Source organism: Oryzias latipes, chromosome 16, assembly GCF_053564925.1.
Source record: "Oryzias latipes strain Hd-rR chromosome 16, Olatipes_Hd-rR_3.1".
Taxonomy (NCBI): Eukaryota; Metazoa; Chordata; class Actinopteri; order Beloniformes; family Adrianichthyidae; genus Oryzias; species Oryzias latipes.
Window position 1 is genome coordinate 7,278,656 of NC_136252.1, and position 19,379 is coordinate 7,298,034.

At 41.1% G+C, this 19,379-nt stretch overlaps 1 protein-coding gene across 13 annotated transcripts in view; it reads left to right on the plus strand.

Moving 5' to 3' along the window:
• ncalda (neurocalcin delta a) overlaps nt 1-19,379 on the plus strand; it is a 71,887-nt gene that overhangs the window by 41,024 nt on the left and 11,484 nt on the right. For 11 of the 13 annotated variants that reach the window (XM_011484877.4, XM_078933826.1, XM_078933831.1 and 8 more), the window contains one exon: nt 1,505-1,638. The exons of the other annotated variants lie outside the window; for them this stretch is intronic. The gene's annotated coding sequence lies outside the window, so the exon portion shown is untranslated. The remainder of the gene's footprint in view (nt 1-1,504; nt 1,639-19,379) is intronic. 13 annotated transcript variants of the gene reach the window in all.

Sequence of the window (19,379 nt, forward strand, 5' to 3'; positions counted from 1 at the left end):
GACTTGTTAGTCTATAGTCCGTCCCCCCACCCCCTCCAGAAAATCTTCAGAATCCTGAAGACGTATTCAAACCTTGCATGTCCAGTTTCTTTCCAATGGTAGATTGGCCTCCAGGCCTTTGGTTGTTGCTGTGGGGTCTTTTTTAACCTCTTGGATGAGTCATCACTGAAATCTTAAGGTCATTTTAGTCAGCTGATGCCTTCTGGGAAGATTCACTACTAGGTTTTGTCTTTTGTAGATAATGACTCTGCAATCTGCTGGAATCCAAAAACCTTGTAAAGATAGATCATTTTTTCCTGCCTGATTGATCACAGTTACTTTCTTACTTGTTCATCAATTCATCATCTTTTGATCAGCTTTACTGACTCATGCAGGCACAAATTAAAGGATTTCTTGTTTAATTACGGCAGTTGGTGTAGCCGGAGAAATTGACCTCAACTCTCCAACCGTGTGATAAAGTATAGATTCATGTTTTTGCTTTATCACGGTTAGGTTTTGCTTTTGTAATTTCCTCCTTCAGTTCTCTTCCTCACGTGTTGTGGTGCTGTTTATGAAGGACAGCAGATGGCCGTCCTTTTTGAGTCATGGTTCTGCTGAGGCTTTCTTCCCCTAAGGTTTTTCCCTCCATTTAGAGGGCGTTTTCCTCTCAGCTTTGCCTTCTGTTTGTTCAGTACAGGGATTTTAGCCAAAATCCTTTCATGTAATCTCTTGGTCACTTGTATACGTCATTAGTGCACAATTAGAATAATCTGTCTTTATGGGAATTATCTGCGCTTATATAGATTAGAAAATCATGATTAACAAAGCTTTGTCTGACATGTTCTTATTTTTTGCGTTTTGCTTTTTAGTTCCACTTTTACTTCCTGTCTTTTCTATTGTAAAGCTGAATATCTTTGTATGAATGTACTATAGATGTACTCGTAATATTAAATGGAAAACAATTTACTAACACCTTTTAGAGAGAATTGTTCTCCAAGACAGCAATGTAAAAACCTTTTAGTCATAGTCACTAAAATGTGTTCCTTACAATAAAATGATCACAAATGAGGAAGAAATTCCTTAAAACCAAGCCACAAAAAGGGCACACTTCTAAAGCTACTGTCACAAGTTAGATCATTAAACTGAATTTCAGATAATGGAGTTAAAGTAGTGTTCATTAAACTCAAACTTGTGGAAAGTTGGACATGTTTCTTTTGTTCATTGAGCTGCTGATTAAATTAGTACTTTTTGAAGGGGGTGCATTCATTTATGCTGAGCACTGTCGGCCCTTGATGTTGACGCTTGGGGGGTCGTAGTATTGTGTGTCCAGCAAAGCCCCACGCCTCACAGTGGGCCCTTCAGAGCTTCGTTAGCCTCTCAGGGGACCATCCGCTTCAAAAGAACCATTTGCTTAGTGGACTCTGATGTTGACGTCAAGTCTCATAAACTTCTGAACAGTTTTTGAAGTGGAGGAATGTGTCAGCTTATTGCCTTTCATAGAGAAATGTATTTTCTTGTGCTGCAGGTTGTAACCATCGTCTGAAGGCCCGCGCACACCGCACACAGACTGGCATGAGGCGTCATCTGAAGCTGGTCATCAGACGCCTGTAACACAGACACCACAAGCAGCACACATTTAGAGCTGAACTGTATTAATAGGTGAGTCATCTGTTTTATTTAGATTATAGATTCAAAAGAAAAATCTTTCTTTAAAATCATTTCAAAGTTTGGTTCATGATCGTTCAGGTTCAAGTTTTACTTCTTTTAGGGGTGTATTGGCCTTTTAATGCTAATGTCTTAAATCTATTGGGGGAAGGCTGAATATGTATCACTGAAATACTGGTAATACTTGGTGGTAACGAAAAGGCTGGAGGTAAAACACTGAAAAATCTTGATGCATCCATAAAACATTATATTATTATTATGCTGTGATAAATGTCAAGTGTCCGCTCTCCCCTTCAGCTGCAGCAAATGGACAGAAGTACAAAAAATGACAGTAAAACTGTGCTGTTAAATACAATGTGGTTAACTATCTTGATCCTCTTCAATGCTGCTGCACTTAAAACAAGATAAATTAGGCACATCGGGGAAACTATCTACGAAAAACATCTACAGCACTGGTCAGTGTGACGGCCACATCAAGCTTAACTATTGCCTTTTTGAATGCTGTGAATGAAGTCACAGATCACAGATTGCGTCTGCATCTTATTAGGAATTGAAGTAAAAATGCTGTTGGTCTCATTAGAATGACTATTTTCTTCCTAAAATGCTTTAATTAGTTGTAAGAATGAGAAGAAAAGAAATGTTGTGCTCACAGTGATGAAAAAGAGTAACCTTTAAGAAATATAGATTCTATTTTATGTTACATACAGTGATTTGGCCCTACAATAACATGACATGATTGGCTCATTGTTGATTTAAGTTTGAGACCCTTCTTCTAAATATTAGTCCTTTAGTACAAATTATGAATGACAATAAAAACTATAGAATATCAATAGAAACTAAGAAATAGAAATTGTAGTACATGTGAAATAACTTGTTTACAGCAGAAGCCTCCCAGTGTTTACTTGGTGTAATTACTTGTCTCTGGTCAGTTACACTGAACGAGCTTCAACCCTGAAGTCTAACCGTTTAGCTTTGGTTCTTTTTGTCATGTGACATTTATCCTGCTGTTATTTGATTTTCATTTTGTGGGATTTCTGTTGGAGCTGCACAGTGGCGTAGTGGTTAGCAGTCTCACCTCACTGTAAGAAAGTCCTGGTTCAAATCCTGTCTGAATTTTAACCAGGGCTACAAAAAGAGCTTTTATTTACACCACCAAAGCTGGGTTAAGACAATACTAAATGAAGATCACTGGAAACTCTTGTCTGAAAAAATGTGCAAATCAAAGACGTCTAGAAAATAATTACAAAGTAAATGTACACTCATTACACAGCCTTTTCTGTGAGGAGTTTGGATGGTCTCTTCATGGATGGTCTCTTCGGTTTTTTTCCAGACACTCTGGTTTCCTCCCACAGTCCAAAAAAATGCTTCGTAGGTTAATCAGTGACTCTAAAATGTCAGTGTGTGTTGTTGTGTATCTGTGTGACAGACTTGTGACCTGTTAGTGGTGGATCTTACCTTTGCCCAACAGTAGCTGGGATAGGCTCTAGCAGCCTTGTGACCCTGAAAGGGATTAAGCGTGTTCTGAAGTTGGATGGATGGAGAGAGATCTCGATTTTAAGGCTCAAGAACCTATTTTGTCATTGACAGCTGTGACTTCCATTTAAATTGACATTTGTCTTTGTTCTGCAGCTCCTCTGCTCAGTTCAGACTTATATTTGATTCAGTTAGCATTCTTAAAAATGAGAAAATTCATGCAGGATAAAATATTTCTAGCTAAAAATCATTTAATAATCAAAATACAAATACAGATGAGGAATAAGAGTTCAGCCTATGATGTGTGTTAAAGTTGATGAATGGCATGTCAGTTGATGTGTTGCCCATGTTTATGATATTGTTGTAACTTGGGCCAGCTCGGGAAGTTACTCATTCATGTTGTTTATATGTCTTTATTTTTAAGTTTGAACTCTGACTTTTCATCAAATTCCAGAACATTGGTTCCATCATGACCCCTGCAGTGCAATTTCTCTTTTTCCATGATGTTACTTCCTGTCTCTATATTTTGCTTTTGCCACGGTAATCATCTTGAGCTTATTTTTGTTCATCCCAGAGGTGTTTACCAGGCAGAAGCAGCTCTTCTGAAATCCCACATCATAGCTCATTTCTCCATGATTTCTACTTGGTATCATTTTTCCGTCTTCTACAGCTCGTCATTGTAAAGATTGTGCAGTTTTTGCAGCTGCTCTTACATTTTGCATTTAGTTTATGATCTACTTCTGCCAGAATTTACCAAGATCACGTGTCATTTTTCTGTGGAAATTCACATATCCAGTAGACACCACGTGTGAAGTTTGAAAGTCATGTAAAGTTTCCTTCTCTAAAATCAGTTCATTTAACATTTCTTCTTTAAAAATGCTTCTTTTCTTTATATTGCTATTTTATGCAAAAGTGAGAAAATCGTGTTTTTGTTGGAGTTGTGCAACAAAAATAAGAGTTCCGTTCTGGAGCAGATCAGTGTAGATCCTAGAGCTCAGCAGATGACAGCCTCCTTGGGATTTGCTGGAGATCAGCAGAAGGAGTTTTAGCAGCAGATTACAGAAACATAATAACTGCAATACGAGAGGCAGACATCTATTCTGTCTGCCCTGTTGGGAACCAGGAGTTAATAATTCAACCACTTATGCTGCTCCAGTGATCAAATGCCAAGCAGACAGAGCTCCCACCAGCGCAGCACAGACTGGGAGCAAAACAAATTAGACGCAATCTTAAGGGCATGTGGGGGTCATTTCTGTGGACAAAGAGGGCCAGAGATGTTGCTTGATCCACAGAGCTTTTAACATGATTGTGTTTGAGTCTTTAAAAATAAGGAAAAGATAAGGCATTGAAGCTCATTTGGTCGCATTCTGCAGCCGTGTAAGGAGCCATTATGAGCATGCATGCAGAAAATTTTACAGAGAAGGTCAATATTTGGATTTGTCACCTTTGAAGAGCAACAGTTGTAAAACTAGTTTGGTGCAGCATGTCGTTGCTGTGGCACAAACAGTCAAAATGACAATAAAATCCAACTTAAACCTCTTAAAAATGTCCTCCTAAGTTGGATAAATATCCAATTAATTTCCCCCCAACCTTAGTCTGCAGCAAAGATCGTATTTGGTCACAAACACTGTTTAAATTACACCAACTGAAACAAAGCTTTGCAGGTCTGTTGTTGTCCTCTGTTCTAAATGTTGGCTTTTCTCAAAAGGAGGATGTAGCTTAACTTGAAGATTCCCAGTACAGCTGAGGGTTTATAAGTCACCTGACCAACAAGGGCCCGCCTGCATCTTTACGATATAATAATGACAACATTTTAAGGTTTGCAGTAACTTTTCAGACTGTTGTACTGAAAAGTCAAAAGTCTTGTTCGTGTTAGAAGTTGCATAGTAGTTACTGGTTGTAGGGGTGGGCATACCGATCTAAAAGGTGAAGTATTGGTACTAGCGTGATGAAATCAATACTTTTGATACTTTCAATACTATTGGCACAGTTTTTCTGTACAGTAAAGAGCTTGAATTTGCTTACGGAGTTCATGCAAGAACCGTGTCTATCTGTCTGAAATCTTGCCAGGTTGGGCAAAAATAAAGGCCCAATTTGAGCAAAAAACCCGCCCCGTCTGTCTGCGTAAATATCACGCCCCACCCCTATGCTGCTTACACCTTGCCCCTCCCCTCCTTGCTTCATCAGAGAGAGTCATTAAAGAGGTCATGGATACATGACCTGGTGTGTTGCCCTGATGGACAGAAGCTGCCCATGAACCCTCTTCTATGGGGTGTAAGGACCTGTAATGTCTCCCAGAATGCCTTAACCTGGAAAAATGGATCTGAGGAGAAAGGGCTTGTTTTGGTTAAAATAAAGGTAACAAAAGTCCTATTGATGGTAGAGTTAGCCAATATTATTAGAGGATTTGTTTCTGATGCACTGTGGTCTTATGTGAGTGACAGTCCACATCACCAAACGGTGCTGAACTTAAAAAAAGGGCCTGACCTTCGATATCTTGAGTAGTCTTAAAAAAAAAAAGCATTATTGGCTGATTTTTTTTTGATAAAATAGTGCAATTATGGTGGAATTTCCAAAAGCAAAAACATGTGTGCCTAAGGTCTGAAGGCCCCTGTTAGGGTTATTGGTTCAGAGGTAATGTAGATTTACGGGTCAGTATGCTGGGGAAATCAGTTAAAAGTTCTCTTGGTCTGATGAGTGTTGTTGTCACAATAATGGCTTTGTTACAACTGCCCTTACAGGTAGATACGGGCTGTCTGTGGGTGAAACATGGTCTTGTCTACACAGGGCACACAGGTGGCCCACACGAAACATCAAAGTCGTAGACCACTCTGTAAGCTCATAGAGCGAAAATGTTCATGCACATTTCTTTCACGGACATGTCGCGAGTGACTGGTCGCAGTGAGCACTTAAAAACACGCATACATTATTTTTACAAATACTTCAAGGTGTACTTACTGCACACACAACAATGGTACGTTCCATTGTCATGAGATCCCCTAAGGTAGCCGTATGAGTCTCAAGGGAACTGCAGAACACACCTGCACCCTCCTTAAGATGCTGCTGCTCTTCTCTACGACCCTCCACAGGTCATAACCCCAAAAACCTGCAGCACCCTTACATGTGACTTAAGTGACTGCCTGGAGGACCTGCTTATGGTAGTAAGATCAATGTCAACCAGCAGAGATCAGCTGTAGACCCTCTGTCTGCAGCATGTCTTACAACAACAAAACAGCTCATCAAGAGGATTCAGGGATGAAAAAATATTATGAAATATCCAATGCTTCTCACTTCTTCACAGTTTTTCTCCTGAATCAATAGCAACTACTTGTGGCTCTTTTTTATTGGATCTGTTACTATAGCAACCTAAAATAAGGCTACATAGGCCATTTAAATGTATTAGGGCTGAAACAAGAGTTGTGGGCAGCCAGCAGACATGCACTAATGATTGGAGTCTAAGACCTTGGATGCTCTGTATCTTGGGGCTGATTTGAAGTTAACAAGCTTTCCTCCAAAATGAGCAGGCAGGAAACAGCGGGGTCAGACACTCGAGAAGCAGCTTTTACTGGCAGTCACAGCCTCATCCACTCCCACAAACAGTCATCTTTGGCCGCACTTACACAACCCCCACTAGAAAAGGACGCAAAATACTAATAAATGTGTGTATTTAAAGACCCACTCTGATGAAATGGTCTTTTTGTTGTTTTTAACGTGTTCTTGTGGCATTTTTCTGCTGATGTAGGACACATAAAAAAAATGAAGTGTAAAAAAAAACATATCTGAGTATTTATTTATTCAAATCCTGATGAATCAGGAACAGACCAAAAAAAGGCAGTTTGAAAAATATCATATTTGTGATGTAGAAAATACGCTGGGTGGTCCCATAATGGACAGCTCAACCCCTCCCCTTCTCGTGCTCAAAAATAGGAAGTAGTCTGCAGTTTCAAGAAGCCAAAATCCCAAAGACTTCTATTGAGAAATATACATTTATTACTCAGTTATTTTATTTGTCAGAGTCTTGCTCTGATACCTTCTTCTTAGCATTTTCTTTCTAAACCATTTTTTTAAAGATTTCTTTTCTTTATCACAAATTATTCAAGTTAACTGACCAAGCAGATGCCTCAGTAAAAGCATGTGGGTCTGACATTGAACGTCTGCGGTGTTTGACAGATTTTAGGTAGCCAGTGACAGCAGACTTCATCTATGCGGTCTGTGAAGGCCTTTTCCTTCTCATTTTGCAATTCTTTAAAAAAATGTCCCGTCTCTCTCGGGCTCAACGCGGATGAACCATGTCAGGTGTCGAGGTCGCCCTCGCACACCTGCCTAAGGTTCTCGCACCTATTCTGCATCTAATTAGTCTGCCTTTATTAGTCCTTCACTCCCTCCGACCATTGTCGGTTCGTCGGTTTTTCCCTATGGAAGAGACCACTGATCTCCGCTGGTTGAAGCCAAGCCAAGCCAAGCTAAACTAAGTCCTGCTCCTTAAGCAAAGCTGTCAACCCTTGTCTGTCTCGTTCTGGATTCATTCCCTCTTCACCATCTAAAGTAGATCTCTGGATCTACTGCCAGTTGGCTCTCCTGAAGATCACCATCCTCTTTTCAATAAACTGCTATTATTCCAGTCTGCATTTGGGTCCAGCTTAATCAAAACCTGACAAACCAGGAGTGAAAACTATAAAGATGAGACTAAAAGTGAACAAATGCAAAATTATGTTCGCAGATTCACATGTTCGAATGGTTCTCTCTCAATGGCTTGTACCATTCTTTCATTATTGACTGTATAAAGGGAAAGCTCCATGTCTCCATGTTTGGTTTCATGAGATCATTCAGTCTCCCGCTGCAAAAAGATCTTTCTGCCGCTACTTTTGTGCCTCTGTGACCCATATTAGTTCAAGAGGGGAGAAATAAAAACATGAATCAAACCAGAGGATCTTTTTAAAATTGCCCTGATGCATCCACTTGCAGACAAAAAGATCCATGAATCTCTTTGTTTTCCTCATCTGAGCTGGAATCTGGGTCTAAACTGTACGGCTGGAAAGCTCCAAGATTGCTCATCATTTTTGTCGTTAATGTTAGGTTGGGGGTGCGTGGGGCTGTAAGCTAGCGGTAGAGTGTGTAAACAGATAGGTGATGGGTGGAGGGGGCGTAGTTGCTCTGCACCAACGGTGCTGCCCACAATCTAGTAGTGAAAGCCTAGTACAGTACTCAGGCAGCAGCATGTGTCATCATCTGCATCTTCAGCATGTGCTCTATCTCATCAGCTTGGTCCAATCTTGAACATTGTTCTGCAGACTCAACTTGAGAAACATCAAATTAGGCTTAACCCTCAGAAAAATTTAAAGTGGAGTTCAAAATTGTATTTGTTTCTATCCTTTTTATTTGTATTTCCACTTCACATGAAAAACAAATGTTATCTGGTTCAACGTCCACATCCCTCACTGTAGTGCCCATTATTTGTTGGTTAATCTGAAAACTCTTCTCCATAAATTTACTGTTTGGTTTAATACCCAATTGATTGGATCCATTTTCTGTTTTCTTTATCCAAGAGCCAAACAGAGATTTGCTCTGCACAGGATGAATCAATACCCTGTGACAGGATTTAGGAAGATCTCAGAGGGTCTAGACCCTGCTTCGGCACCAGCACAGCTGCAGTCTTTACTCTTTTAATAACACATTTTGTAGAAACATAGTTTGACTAGAAAAGCAAGACCTTTGACTTTTCAAACAAAAAAAACTGTGCATCACCTTTTGACTGGACTGGAAACAGACCTACACGACTAGAGAAACAGTCAAGAGTTTACCTTTATTAGAAAGAAAAACAAACATAAGGTTTCCAGGCTGAACCCCGCCTTCAGCCTGATATAGACCTCATGACCCTGTGCAGGACAAAGCAGGAAAAGGAGATTGATGGATGACTGTATGCATGTTTTTTACTGGTGGGCACACTATAAAGAGAAACTAATGAAGGGGAAATACCATTTTGAGGATGACTTTAAAGTAGCCCAGTTGAGATAATGAAAGGATTAGGTAAGGCCCCTATTTTCTTTGCTTCTCAGATATTTGCAGTTGAGACACAATGTTGGCAGAAAAATCAAAGCCATTAAGGAATGCACAGACCTACCTAAATAAAATCTTCAGTGACTCCTGCAAAGGAAGCACTCAAGATGTAGATATTTCATTTTTTTTGCTAGCAGACATAAACCTCTCTGAACTATTTGTCGAAGCAAGATGTGAAACGGAAGCAGGAGTTACAGTAACTGATGACAGACGATCAAACATATGCAGAAGTTCAGGTTCACATGTGAGGCCAGTGCATGAAAGAGAAACATCACACATTTTTATTATTCCAAAGATCAAATGTTCACAGGCTGAAAGGCTGAGAGGAGGGTCTGTTGGAGGAAGTGTGGTTGTGTGGCTGCAGAGCGCCTCACATCTTAAGGGAGTGTGAAAAGATCCAACTCTATTAGGCAAGAGGGATGAAAACAGTTCAACTGATAATAAGTTGGGCCTGAGAATCTGATTCCACTACCTGAAGGACTAAGAAAATGACTTCAAATACTGATGCTGTTATCAGGAGCAAAGGAAGCCATAGCCTGCCTGTATGGTTGCGATCACTCAGCAGTAACTTCAGATTTGATTTGTCGTGGCAGCTGCTTAACGGGAGCAATATTGAGGAAATTGTGATTCTTTATTTGGAACTAAAGGTATTTACCCTTTATCTTCATTTTACTTACAATTTTAACTACAAAAACTTAGCTAAAGCTATTTTTAAAGTGATGAGTCTTTTCTCAGATGGATGCTCTGAATGTTTTTTTAGGTTAGCTATTTTTGAAATTTCTGTAATATAAGACACATTTATATTATATTATATTATATTATATTATATTATATTATATTATATTATATTATATTATATTATATTATATTATATTATATTATATTATATTATATTATATTATATTATATTATATTATATTATATTATATTATATTATATGCTGGGTGTGAATTAAAAAGTGATAATGTACATCTAAAAAAGAAGTTCCGGTTAGCTTAAATGTTCTATATCACTGCGCTGGCTTCTTAAAAACAAACCTTTTCTTCAAAGTTTGGACAATGACAAGCGGTAAGAGGCGAACTTTCTTTCTGAACTGATGCTTTATTTAACCCATCGTCACGATGGGTTAATGAGCAAACCTGCAGCTTTCATTTGCTGCTGCTGTCAAGGTTAGAGAGGGCTCAGCCGTTACCATGACAACGTGCTGCACCACGTATGAAATAGTCCACTCTTTATGAAAAAGCTATTTAAACCACTAGAGGAATAAAGTACAAAAAACAGATTGAATATTTATTTATTTTGTAAGTGACCATGGATGGTATAATCCGGATAATTCAAAGTGTCCATTATCATAAATTAACACACGCCGTGGAAGCCTGAACCGTCCTCCGCATCGGGCTTCCACGGCGTGTGTTAATTTATGATACTGCACACTTAGCCAGCCATTAGCAGTTACTGAACGGACTTCACAAAAGCGACTGTCGTCCGCTTAGCATCGGCCGGTTTAGGCTTCCGTATCGTCCGCCAATTTCTGATAATTGACACCTCTGCAGCCATTATCCCTTACTTAAATTAAATGATACAGAAAACTGTTGTCTTTCACAGCATAATAAATTAATTGCATGATTGAAATTGCAGATGTGAAGGAAAATGTTTTCCTGCATTTTGTTTTTTTTATTGTGAAATTAATTCCTTGCTATTGAAAACATTTTTTTCTGCTTCTCACAGAGTGGAAACTCAGTTTCATATCATATAATCTACACACTGTCAGCAGCTGTTGGTTTATACATTTTCTCCAACGGAATTTGTCTGTCTTTGACTCAGCAGCTGATGTACAAACTGTTTTATAACCTGTATAAAACATGGTTGTTCTGAACAGATGTAATCTATAGTTGGCAATAGATTAATAAAGTATGTATATGACTCACTGCACAAACAGAAATTGAATCATTGAAACAGACAATGATTTTCCATGCTTGCAATAGTCAGAAAAATGCTAAACATTGACCCCTTCCATAACCAAGTTTGTGGCCAAATATAAAATATCTTTTTTAAAAGCTGCTTCAGGTGATTCCTACAGCTAAAACATTTTTTACAATTTTAAATTAGACTGCATCACGTGTCACAAAGTTTTGTACTTTATCTTAAAGTTGTTTTGCATAAAAGAGCCAAACGACTGAATGTAAATGTGTTTGCAGGGTTTCAGTCTGGCTGCAGACCACATCATGGCACTGAGGACTTATAAATTTAAAACAGTCCTCATCACTTTCATTCATTTTCTGGTTGTTTACTGGACTTGATAGATGGTCTTCAGGCTTGCTTGGTCCCATACTTTATTAGTATTACATGGAAAATGTCATTATTGTGCTAATAAACACAGAAAAAGCCAGATATAGAAGCCTGGTTGATTTATCATGCTCTTTCACTAAATTCAGATTAGCCTGTGGTAGTTCTTTTGAACATGATTTTCTGCATCCAGTTCTATGTGAAACCTTGCAGTTAATTTAGAACAACACATGTTTAAATTATGGCTGCTAGAACTGATTTTTTTCAAAGCACAATATAAAATTAGAGACAACTTATATCAAAGGGAATTGCTAAAACAAAGGAATCCCACAGTTCACACAGCTTTAGCAGGTCAAAAATGCACAAGTAGCCCCAAAAGATCACACTATAGTGTTAAAAATATGGCTAAAGATACAGTTTTTTCTAATGTCTTCAAAAGGTTAACTTTCTGTTTTTTTCAACTGATCATTTCACTTTAGGACAGCAGCTAAAGCTTTGGTCACATTCAACCGAATACGGGTTGACCAATTGGTGAGGCAACATACATTTACCTTATGCATAGTACACTTACCACACAGGCAACAATGGTACATTCCATTTTCATGACGTCCCTTAAGGTGGCCATAGGAGCCTCAAAGTAACTTCAGGACACACCTGCACTTCCCTTAAGATGCAGCTGCTCCTCTCTATGACCTTCCACAGGCCCGGACGATCCCAAAACCCACAGCATCCATACAGGTCAACCACCCACGAATGTATGTGATTTAGGGCCAGTTTATACTTCAAAGCGATTTGTAATCGCTCTGGTTATATTGGTCAAAGATGTGACCCGCTGATGACATCATCCGCCACTTGAATTTTACGCCCATGGTACAATTGTGTGCAAACCGCATCCTTTAACCTGTATGTTTTAATTTTGAGTGATTAGAGGACGCGATCATGGAGCAAACTCTGTCCAGACAAATGTCTTTTTAAAACTGCTGCTGATGAAAACTTAATCGAAGAAGTTAGGAAATACCTAACTTCACACACACAGAGCCGACAACAAGAGATCTCATATCCTGTATCTTGCAGCACTCAACAAATCAATTATTTTTTTTAATTATTATTTATTTTATTTATTTTTGCCTCTGTATTGCCTGCTTCTGCTTAGTGGACGAACACACCACTTCCTCCTCTGCCTCATCATGGCAAGTGTATAATCAAGATGTCCTTCACGTCAAACTAAACCCCGGAGACAATTGCGTTGCTTGAAAAATATCAAAATATCAACGCCACTAAGAAGTTCATCGCAGTTCACCGTGCAATAGTGGATACGATTGATACCATAGCTGATCGCTGTGAAGTACAAACCGGCCTTAAGGCTTTAACTGCTGCTATGACTAGTAGTAGGACTAGCTGTTCTTGTACAGCTCTCCGTACTTTGCTCTTTTGTTCTCCACTTTTATTTACATATAACATTTTGCAGTAGTTAGTTGCACAGTGGTGAAGTGCTCACTTGCCTCACAGGCAGACGACACTGATTTAAATCCCAGCTGGGTCCTTTGTGTGTGGGGTTTGCATGTTTGGATTTTCCCCCCTCATTCCAAAAAACGTCCTTCATAGGTAATTTGGTGACTCTATAAATTATTGCTAGATTGTCATGTAAGTGTGTGGCCCTGCAGCAGACTGCCGACCTGTTCAAGGGTGTCCCCGGCTTCACCCAACAGTAGCTGGATAGGCTCCAGCAGCCCCGTGATCCTGAAAAAGTCATTGTGGGTTCTGAAGATGGATGGATGGATTTTGCAGTCGCTTGTTTGTCTTGGCATTTATTCTTGTCTTATTTATCACTTGCAACCAACCCATGCAGATGGCTGCTCACAAGTCTTTTCTGCTGTTGGTTTCCTCTTTTGAAGGAGAATCAGTTCTCCCCACTATCACTTCTCATGTATTCAAAACAGGGGATTTTTACCCAAATCTATTGTTCTCTTACCTTTTTTTAGACATGGTCATATTTTGGCCTGGATGAAAATAGAATCAACAGTCTGTATCTACAAGACATTGAGATTATTTTAATGACCCTAAGTAACTATCAACTCATGTGAATCATGTGAAGAACATTGCAACAGAAGTTGGGTTCCAATGCAACAAAACAATGATTATGAAACCTGTTTTGCTTCAGGATTTGTTCTCATTATCCCTCTGAACTGTTGTTTGTTTGCTGTGAATCACAAATGGCTGCTTTCTGCTCACCTCGATTTCCTGCACCCACACAGCTCTCATACACCTGCATGCACCGCACAGTCACGAATTGTTCTGTTAGTTAGACAGATATGTGAGAACCCATTCTGTACCATTCTGCAAAGGGTTACCATGGTAACAGTAGGGAAATTGCTTCATAAAAAAAAGCTGGTCATGTGTAGGCTGAAATAAAGGTGGAGGGGTACTGCAAATTGGAGCAAGGCAGAAGAATGATGGTAAATTTATGAATGGCTGCATTTGTTAGGAAGTTTGAACAACAGAAAAAATGTCTGAACAGAGAAAAGATGCATGTAAGTTACTAACAGAAAGAAATGCTAGTGTTCAGGGTGTACCCTGTCTCCCACCTGATGTCATTAAGCTTCACATGCCACACAAGCCTGAACAGGCTGCGATTCTGTCCGTGCACCTCTCCTGTTACATAAATGTGATAACAGCAGCACAGCCTTACATCTGACAGAAGTCTCATTATTTACTTCAACCTGCTTCATCCATAAAACAAAGTGTCTGCAGCGTTGCTGGCGTGTGGAGCGATTGAATACCAAACATTCAACCTGCTGCTTAAGTGCACTCCCCATACACAAACAAAACATGAAAAAAAAACAGCATTTGAATTAACGATCTGCTGGACTGATGTGTCTTAGAGCAGCTTTCAGTAGCAAAGGAAGCATCTGCTCCGACGCTTTCATGACTGACTCAGAAGGAATTAGCACAACCTTTTCTACAATCTAAAGTGTCACAGGTCAGCTTAGAAAACGGATGTAATTGCACAGCATGAATACGGAATAGTTGGTGATGAATAACCAAATGGCTGTGGTTAATGAAGCAGCTGCTGTTGAGTATGAAAGAATTTCTCTTAATTCATGACACCCACAGACTTGACATCCGCACTCTCAGTCTTTTGTGCTCTCGTTTTATCCCAATTTCTTGTTTTTTATTTGAAAAGAACTCATTATGCGGTTTCCTGTTCGGTTTTAAATCCAGTTTGTTCATACGTGTCAGTTCGTCTGCTTCCCCGCCCACAGCAACCGCTCAGGGTTGCACTTCATGCTTTCCATCCACAGAGGGTTTGATGTTTTGTGCCCCACATCATCTGATTTGTCAATACATTCTGGTATATTTCAAAAACAGTCAAAGAGATTTATTAGGTTTCTTTCAATAGCTTCCAAGTTAGTTTGAGAAACCAGCATTAGACCCAGACATAAGAAACCTGACAGAAGTCCTTTGAAGTTGGAAAATCCTTCATTGCTTTTGGTCTGGAATGGTATGAAACATAACATGAACATGCTAAAATGAGCCTTAAAAGGTCCAGTAAATCCACGGCTGTGAAAGGTTTGAATGTGTCGACCTGCTGGACTGGTAGAAAACAGAGGGAGCGTTGTGCTGGTGTTGCCTCTTCTTCACAGCAACCATATAAACAATATAAAATACTTGTCATTATCTGTTAGCAGAGAGGAGTTTATTGAAAACAATTGTATTCTGTGATGTTGTTTTTCCAAAATACTGACCATAAGAAGGAAAATCCTACAAATGTTTCTCACAGCATTCAGTGTCCCCGTGTGAGACCAAAGAACAGCTTCTGTTGTTGAGCAAACCATCTGCTTGTAAACTGGCACCATGTTGCTCCATCTTATCCCATAAATAAACATAAAGATCTGCAAAGTTATTCCTGCATCGGAGGCCTTTCCACCATGCTTTTCCAGAAGCTTTGCTATGTTGTTCCTCGTGCTTTAGTCACATGCATCTGTAGGGGGGCTGAACTATATGAGTGCTGCAGGTTTTTGGGTTGTCCAGGCCCATGGAGGGTCGGTCAGAGGAGCGGCCACATCTCAAGGGGGGTACAGGTGTGACTTGCAGTTCCATTTTGGCTCCCGCTGTCACCTTAAGGGCTGTCATAAAAATTCAACGTGCTGTTGTTGTGCACGTGAAAAGTGTATTGTGAAATGACATTTAGGGCCCCTTGGTGTGGAGGGTGAGGGGACATCACTGTGAGTAATCAGGAGATGTCCCCTTAGTGCCCTACTCGCCAATTTTAACTGCACCCCCCTTAGTACACACACCCCTCCCCCTTCAATATATACATTCAAACATAAACACACACACATGCACACAAACACCCTCTCAAACACCCATACACGCACACACATTTTACAAGGAAGGTGGGACCTGGGTCCATCTGTCCCCTACCCCTTCCCTGGTGGGGGGTGCGGGCCCCTTGGCGATGGCGGCCGTGTCCCTTGGGTGCTGGCTCCCTGGGCCCGGCGGTGCTCTCTCCGCACGGTGGGGGGGTTCATATTACACCTGAGCCGGGGGTGTTCGTGTCCCTGGGGGGTGGGTCCTGGTCCTTGCCCCTGGGCGCTGGGCCCCGCCAAACTTCCAACATGGCCGAGCCTGGTCGGGCCATATTTATAACATCCCTTGTGGGCCGCCCTTTTTTCCCCGGGGTTCCCCCCTCCTGGGCGGGGGCGGCGGGCCCCTGCCTTGCTCCTACCTGGACCAACCGTGGGCCGGGTGGGTGGCTGCCTGGAGTGCGGAGCGGGTCTCCCTTGGGGGGTCCTGGCTCGTACCTGGGGTCGGGGCGGGGGGATGCCCGGAACTCCTGGGTGGTGGTGGGGTGCTCGTCTGGGGCTGTGGGCGTCCCTCTCCGGTGGGGCCCTGCGTTGGGCTCTTCCGGCGCGGCGGGGGGCTGCTTTCCTGGCTGGGCTGGGGCGGCGCTCTCTTTCCCTCTGCGCCTCCCTGCTCTCTGGCTCTGGGGGCCTCGCGGCGGTCCGGCTGGCCCTGGCCTGGGTGGCGGTCTTGGTCGCCCGGGGGGCGGTTGTTCCCTGCCTGTTCCCGTGTGGCGTTGGGGGAATTCCGGCTGCCGCTGCTGCTGCGGCGGGGGTATGGGTGTGGGGGTGGCTGGGCGCTCCTCCTCCTTCTTTTCACATTCCACCATCCATTTTAGAAGAACATATACACTCACCTTAGCACAGGTGTTAGCTCACCTTTGCACTAATAGTTTGCATGATTGAATGAATGAAAGATTTCACACTAGTTGGTTTAAAGGCATAGGTATGCGTTCGTGAACACTATCTGTTTTGTGTGCATGTTGACATGTGGACATTTTTGCGGCTAGCAGGTGTGTTGATAATATTTGAGTGTGTGTGAACAGGCCCCGCCCTTTTTGTACTACATTTGAACCGTACCGTAACGATAAACAACCAGTAAACCTGTCTGCTCTATGCTGCTTCCCCTCCTATTATCACCCTCCTACCCCCCCCCCCTCTCTCTAACGTCCCTCTCTCTTCTTCCCCTCTTTCCTTTTCCGTCCGGTCCAACACCAAAGATTTTCAAACATGATTGAAATTAATAAATTTTGGCCTCAATTACAAAAGGGGTTTATTCAGACATACCTTTGGTTTGTCTGAAGATGAATAACCCCTCTTGTTAAAATAAAATATGTCCAACACAAGAGGCCCTCAGCTCTCATCTGTTTGCCTAGCTGTTGGACAGGACAAGTTAAAAAAAAAAAAAAAAAAAAAAAAAAAAGTGTATTGTGAAGGTACACTGTCATACCGTGACCGCGTGCAAGTGTGGCACACATGGGGTGAACAGGTGATATGTAAGGGCACATAGGACACCTGTGCATTCACACAAGCTACACTGATCATCTAATTTCATTATTTATAATTGACAGGCTGCCCACAAGGGGTGTGCACTTATCATTGAACAGCACTAGCAGGCTCCTTGAGGGGGGTCAGGGGGGGTTCAAGAAATGAGAAATTTGTACAGCGTCCCTGCATCTTTTCTGTTTCACCCATACTTACCCTTGTGTTTTCTAAAAGTCCTTGCACAGCCTGTCGCTCGTGGCCTGCCTGTAGAACAAATATGCATGAACATTTTCCTTCATCGGACTCACCAAGGCGGTCAACAACTTTGATATTTCCTGTGGGCCACCTGCGTATCCAGTACAGGTTTGGCCATCTTTCGCCTGCACTTGAACAATTTCGAGTCACGAATTAACCTTTGAAGCAGGTTTTTGGACTGTGGGCAGAACATGAAAACTCCACACAGGAAGCTCCCAGGGGCTTCTCACTGTGAGGGGAGGGTGCCAGTGACTGTGCAGCCCCCACACACAACTACATTTCTTTTCTGCTGGGGGAACACTGAGCTCCAGTCACATCCGCTTGCAGGAACCACACTGGTCCTTTCACCCTCCCTCCAATTCAACTTTTTAAGGACATTCACACCCTTCTGTCACAGACGCAAACTCTGTCAGGATGAGAATACACTCTCCACAAGATTGGTCACTTCCTGTTGGGTAACAAATATGAATAAGACACTTTTGGTTACTGCTGTCTATTTTCACTGCTCTCTTATCATTTTGCTTTTCATCAGTAAAAGCTCTTATTTCTTCCTCCTGCTGTAATCTACAGGTAATGCTGTCGTTTTTCAGCTTTAAGACTTCATAACAGACATTGAGCAAACAGATACCTTTATGAGCACTGGTGCTTTATTGTCAGAATACTATGTCCCTTCTTTCCAGCTGAAATGCTTGAAGATAATGAGTCATCACTGCGACTGTTTCTGTGTTTTATTCCTCATTTAACGTTTCAATTGAGTGCAAACACTGCAGGGAGGATTATAAAGGTTTATCTGCTCATAAAGCTGAGCATTACAAACATGATTAGGTGATTCTAGGAGGAGTTGCAGCACATCGTCTGTCAGGTGGGGATGAATCTGGAGTTTTGATCAGACACGTCATTTCACAGGTCATTTGACCAAAGCAGGTTTCCTTCCCAAGCGTCTGAGGCTCGTTTAGTGTGCGCAAGGAGATTTTACTGAGTAATAAAAGCCATGCTGGGCATATGGCTCTGTGTGTGCTCAAAGTCAACAGCTCTTTTTCCATGGAAAGTTTCATTAGTTTTGAAAGGGAGTCGTTTTAAACCCTGGGATGGTTAAGCTGCTCTCAGTTTTACTTTTTAGGCAAGCAAAGATACTTAATGAATCACAAGCTACGTGTTGATTTGCTGATTCACACAGAGGTTTGAGTGTGCTGTGGATCTATATAGCTTGGACTTGATATATCTTTTGTATCTATTTGATAATGGAAACAACAAATAACATGATTCTTTGAAAAAACTCAAATAAAAATGAATTGAATAAGGCTAAACTCTTCCATCGTTTATCATGGGGGTTACGTTTTTAAAATAACCCACGATAAGTGAAACCCACACAGTAGGATTACAGATGTTTTAAGGTTGTAAAAGCCCTCATTATTCACTTTATACACTTTTCTCAGACAGACGTGAACATTTTCACACTTTATCTCTTGTTTAAACTCTCAGTTTGAACCTTCATTGAAAAACGAGTCCAGGATTACAGTATAGAAAGAAAACAAGGATCTGATTTCAATCAAAGACTTATCTGGCAAACTGAATTCATTCTGTACAGGAGATGCCACACAGATGAAGTTAATTAGCAAGGTCTACAGCCAGTCAGAACTCAGAACAGAGTGCACTGTGAAAAAATGGCATACACTGAAAGAAATCTGCAAAACAGCGAGATTGCAAAAGGTGAACCACGATACTCCGAGGAAAGGCTGCAACATGAAGACACAACTAAAAGCAATAAAAACAATTTCAGAGGACAGGCTTGTTCTGGCTGTAAGGCAGGGTTTTAAAAATTGGGTTTTAGGATTT